The sequence below is a fragment of the Aegilops tauschii genome, chromosome 6 (genome assembly GCF_002575655.3).
Source record: "Aegilops tauschii subsp. strangulata cultivar AL8/78 chromosome 6, Aet v6.0, whole genome shotgun sequence".
Classification (NCBI taxonomy): Eukaryota; Viridiplantae; Streptophyta; class Magnoliopsida; order Poales; family Poaceae; genus Aegilops; species Aegilops tauschii.
The window spans coordinates 442,189,147-442,195,021 of record NC_053040.3 but is presented as its reverse complement, the minus strand read 5'-3'; positions in this window follow the sequence as shown (position 1 = coordinate 442,195,021).

The window sequence follows — 5,875 nt, the reverse complement described above, 5'->3', positions numbered from 1 at the left end:
ATGCTTAGAATTAATCATGGCCATCTTCTGATGGGATCTGACTACTCATAGGTGCACTGATTTATTTCCTTTGGCTCGAGCATGTGGCATACACCAGAGATTTGACTGCCTTCTGTCGTGAGCAATATAACGGTGCATGGAGTTATAGCTATGTCATGCCTCAAATATTTATATCTTGCGACTTTGCCCGACAGGGGCTGACGGACAAATGCTTTTCCTGACAGACTGACCATGTACTTGATTCCGTCGGCGAGTATACCGGGTCTGAGCTGATTATTCGGCTTTTGACTTTCTCATTTTGTCGGTATACCCATTTTTGGTAATACGCTGTGATATGTTTTAACTCTGCCGTTGAGGTCAAACTATTGATGTTGCAAAGGAATCTTGGATCTGACATAACAGACTTGGATATTACACACTAACCATGTCAAGCGGGTCAGCGGGATATGAAAATCCTTGTAAACAGAGTAGGCCACTGAAGGTGTATGTCTTTGTGGATCCATATGGAATTATGGCCTCCAACTGATTTGGGTATCTGGACCCTGATGGTCGTGCAAAATACATCATACCTTTGTTGTCAGTCTCACCCTTTAACGGTCATGATTCTCTTTGTCAGGATACCTTACTGAAATAACTTGGCCACACATGTCCTTGATTCTTCGTATGACCATGACTGTGGCTAGTGCAATATTGTTGGCATTATTCCTTCTGCTTATTTTCTGACCTGGGTTCGCACATATATGACATATACTCGGGTTTTGTGGCTGTACGGAGCTCATTGCTGAGGCCAATCATACAAGAAGGTGACAAGAGTTCATGAGATCCCCTTGTGGGAGCGGAATATTGGCCTTGGTGGCCATTGTCAACACTGTGGATTCTGTGATGTCATCCCCAGATCTTCTCGATCCTTATAATTCATGAGATGTATCTCTGCTTATCTTCATTTGCATGACTTATGAGGTTGTTGGGTCCGTACCTTTATTAGGCATATCTGCTGGATCAGTGTCGTATCCCGTATGAGTGACCGATCTGACCCGGGATACATGCGTACCATATGTATAATAATCATATGCAACTGAATACCCTATTATTGTGGCAGGCATATGTTTTGACTGAATTGTTCCTCTAACAAAATTATTGTAAATCTGATCCTTGAGATGTACTTCCATATACTGCCAACTCATCATATAATCTCTGAGGACGGTGCATAGGGTGGTACTGATGCGGACTGTGTGGCTTACGAGGGAAGCCATCCGAGTAGCTTGCTGAGGATGACTCTTAGATTCTGCTCGAGGCTTTTGGCTGGGTATCGTGCAGAAGAAATCTCGATAGCTTACACACGAAACTTGGTTGGATTATTGTGCTGGAGAAGCTTGAGTTCCGTACATGAGAAGCTTCTCCTCGGGTTTGCTTGTTGAGAAAAATTCATTTCCGTCTGTCAAAAGCTTTTACCGAGGTATCTTGTTGAGAAAGACCGGGTACCGTGGGCCGAAAATTGTTCACATATCATGCTGAGGAAAAATTGAAGATCCTTGCCTCATAAATTTCTTTCGATAGCGTGTGGACTAATACTGGGTTTCTTATATCCAAAACTTCATACTGATATGCAGACTGAAATCCATACACACGCCCATAATATTCTGTGGCTGATTATTTGCATGAGAAAATTTGTTTGACTGTCTTCCTTGAGCATGTCACATCCTTTGACTAAAAAATATACCGTTGGTCTTGCATCTGACTTGCCTTTCTGCTGGTTGGATCATTACTACTGTAGAATTGATGCGGATAATCAATCCAAGACACAATTGGTATTCTGAGCAGATATTCCTTATATCATGCGGTTGACTGAGAAGGCCATAATGTTTAGCTGAGCTTCTTCCAAATATTTGAAATACTTATTACTTCTTCGAGTCCGGTGTCAGTTCATGAGCAACTCTTTATAGGGGAAAGATAATGTAACACCGGGGCCCAAAAAGAAAGAAGCAAAAGAAAACTCAACTAAACAAAAACACACAACAAAAATCAATTCACACACAATCAATATCACATATTACAGCTATTCACGCAATATGCATGCCTACTTAAGCACACAAATCTCGCGGGATCTCATGTTCTACTTCATCATCCTGGCGGCCACCATGACGAGGAGGGAGTAGTTCACCCTCGAGGCTAGGCGTATGTACTAGTAGCTATGTGTTTGATCTCTCTCTCTCTTGTGTTCTTGATTTGGCATGATCTTGATGTACCCCGAGTTTTGTTAATATATTTGGATCATATGGTGTTTTTTCCCTCTCTATCTTGTTGTGATGAAATAAGTTTTGACCTTTGAGGTTTCACTATTATCGGATTGGATACTTGTTGGATTTGAGAACACTTGATGTATGTCTTGCATACCAATACCCGTGGTGACAATGGGGTATTATATTGATTCACTTGATATATGTTTTGGCACTCAACTCACAGATTCCCGAGGTGACATTGGAGTAATCTATGCATAGGGGTTGATGCACGTTTTCGTCCTACTTTCTCTGATAGAAATCTTGGGGCACTCTTTGAAGTTCTTTGTGTTGGATTGAATATTATGAATCTGAAGTTGTTTGATGCGTATTGTATAATTGACTCACGGATACTTGTGGTGACATTGGAGTATCTAGGTGACATTAGAGTTGGTCGATGTGTATCATATGGTGTTATTTTAGTACGAACTCTAGGGTTGTTCGTGACATTTATAGGAATAGCTCAATAGATTGATCAGAAGGGATAACTTTGAGGTGGTTCGTACCCTAGAAACAATTTCATCTTATGTTCTCTGCTAGATAAGAACTTTGGAGTGATTCTTTGTCGCACTTTGAGGGATTGTTATATGATTCAATTATGTTAGCACTATTGAGAGACTGCGCTAGTGAAAGTATGAACCCGAAGCCTTGTTTTCAAGCATTGCAATACTGTTTGTGCTCTATTTTATCACTTGCTACCTTGCTGTTTTTATATTTTCAGATTACAAAAACCTATATCTACTATCCATAGTACACTTGTATCACCATCTCTTCGCCGAACTAGTGCACCTATACAATTTGCCATTGTATTGGGTGTGTTGGGGACACAAGAGATTTCTTGTATTTGGTTGCATGGTTGTTTGAGAGAGACCATCTTCATCCTACGCCTCCCACGGATTGATAAACCTTAGGTCATCCACTTGAGGGAAAATTGCTACTATCCTACAAAATTCTATGCTTGGAGGCCCAACACGAGTCTACAAGAATAAGTTGTGTAGTAGACATCAAACATATTGCAGTTGGTTCAATAGTATATTGATGATGTGCATATGATATGTATTTGGCACTGAAATAATATTACTCATGTTAGTACATTTTGTAAAGCGTTCACCAAAGAGAGGGACTTGCATTCCATGTAAAATTTCCTTATAGTATGAAGTTGCGATCACAAAATGGGTCTCTTAGCTTGTTTACATATTCATTGATTTTTATATATTTAGTAGGATCTTGGAGGTAACATTTTTCACTAATAATGTGGTGATTGATATGCGATAGGTGTCCAAGTTACTCATTCCTATCATCATGGATCATTACTTCTTCACGGTTTAGGTTGTAATTTACATTATTGGATATTATACCGCTTGCTATGTTGCATTGGTAACTTCTTGTTCAATATTAAGTATTCATTGTATGTACCTACAATGTATTTGTTGTATGTACCTAAATAGGGGCCTTAGGACATTAGCGACCCTGTGTAGCCGCACATGTTACACATGCCCAGGGTCGACCCTGCTTTTCTGTGATGTCTATGACATACTAAAGAAAGGGCCATATACTCATGTAAGAGCATATCCAATATATGATGTAAAATGCATCACCAAAAAGTGGTTGGAGTAAAATTTACATCATCAAAAAGTGGTTGGAGTACAATTTACATCACCAAAAAGTGGTTTTTTAGCATCACCAAAAACGTCCAACTCCAGCAGATAATGTACAAAATAGCTAGTGCTCCAATAGGTGATATAAAGTTGGAGATGGTGGCGGTGGGCATCGACGGCTTCTCCTCCAAGTCTGGCGATGGGATAGGAGGTGGGGGGAGGAAGCATGGAAGGAGCAGCAGCCGCGGGTGACAACAGTGATGAAGTAGTAGCATTCGCGGCCTCCTTTGACTTCTTCGCCTGGAACAAAGCCGCGATGAGGTCGGAGGAGGCGTCCATGGGGATCCAGCGACGGCATGCAGCATGGGGGCAGCCTTCTGTGACGCACGGATAATCAAGCTACAGTAACCTCTGCTAATGATTCCACGTCACCTCGATTACTATTGCTAATCTCGCGTTAGTTCGAAACCGATTCAAATTCAAATTCGAAATCAGGCACACATCAAAAGGTTTCAAATATTAAAACCAAAATGTTCGGGTTGTACCAGTTAATGCATAGATGATTATGATGAAGAATCCACATTTTTATATAATGTATAAATGCACTAAAATGATTTAAATGGTAGCAAAAACATTATTTAAATGCCTTTGGTATTTTATAAAACACTAAACTATTTTATTTTGGGTTAAAATCTTTTGTGGCTGAGGGTTATTTTGAAACGTCATTTTAGGAGCTGTTATTATATTTTACTAAGTAAAAATAATGTGGAACTAAAACTAAAACCGAAAAGAAAAGTAAAAAGAATAATAATAAAAGAAAACCATTGAAAACAAAAGCCCCCCCCCCCCCAGCTGGGTCATGGCCCAGCGGCCACTGCCAGCCAGGCCGGCCCAAAACCCCCGTTGGGTTATAACCCTCCTTCCCACTCCCCCGAACACTAGCCCACGTTCCCACTCCCCCCACTCCTCGCTCTCCCTCCCCGATCCAGATCGGAATTGGGGCGCTCAACCTCGCGCCTCGCCGGAGAGGCCTGGTCGCCCCTCCTGCCGCCTCGACCCGTCAGACGCCCCCACAACCTTCGCCCTCACCGGTCTCCAACGAGCCTCGGCGCTCCCTGGACGTCGCCGCCAACGGAGCCCCGCCGTTCGCTAGACCTCCCCGCCGGACTGCACGCCGTCCTCTCCGTCGTCGACTCATCCCCATCATCGCTCGCCGTCGTCCCCGTCCACCTCCCCGAGCTCGCTGCCATTTTCCCTGCAACGTTGGTGAGGCTCGGCCTCCCCCTCTGCCCTCCGCCCTCGAGCGTCGTTAGCCGCGGGCACGGCGCCCGACCCGGCCTCCGCCTTCCCTCGCGACACCGCACCCCGACCTTGCACGCCGCGTCCATTCGCCCGCTGCCTCCCGCTCGCTGCTAGTGCCGTCCGAGCTCCGCACCGTCGGTCGCCTGCCATGCCGCAGCACGTACGGGCGCCGCCCTGCTCCCCTCGCTGCTGCGACCGCGCAGGCCTCGCCACGGCTGCGCTGCCCGTCCCCTACTGCCGGCCGAAGCCCGTGGCCTCGCCCTGCCGCTTCCCCCTCCCCTGCGGCTGTGGCCGCTCGTCGACGTGGCCGCCGGCGCCCCACTGCCGCCCTGTTTGCCTCGCCCCGTCGTGCGCCCGGGTCCAGTCACCCAGCGCCCGTCCTAGCCCGCTTTCGGCCGACTGCGACCACCCCGCCGTGGCCATCGGCGCACAAGCGCCCAACCGGGTGTGCCCCCGTCGCCAGCGCCCGTTCGGGCTTCACCCACTAACGCCCGCCCCCCACTATGGCCTATGGGCCACTGACTGCCAGGGCCCCACGTCCCTGTTTTATTAAAAAAGAGTTAAAAATAAATAAATAAATAAATGATTAATAAGTTAAATAATTAATTAACTTAATTAATCTAGGTAATTAAACCTAATTAACCTGCTAATAAAACTAACTACTGTTAATTAGTTAACAACCTATGACATGCGGAACCC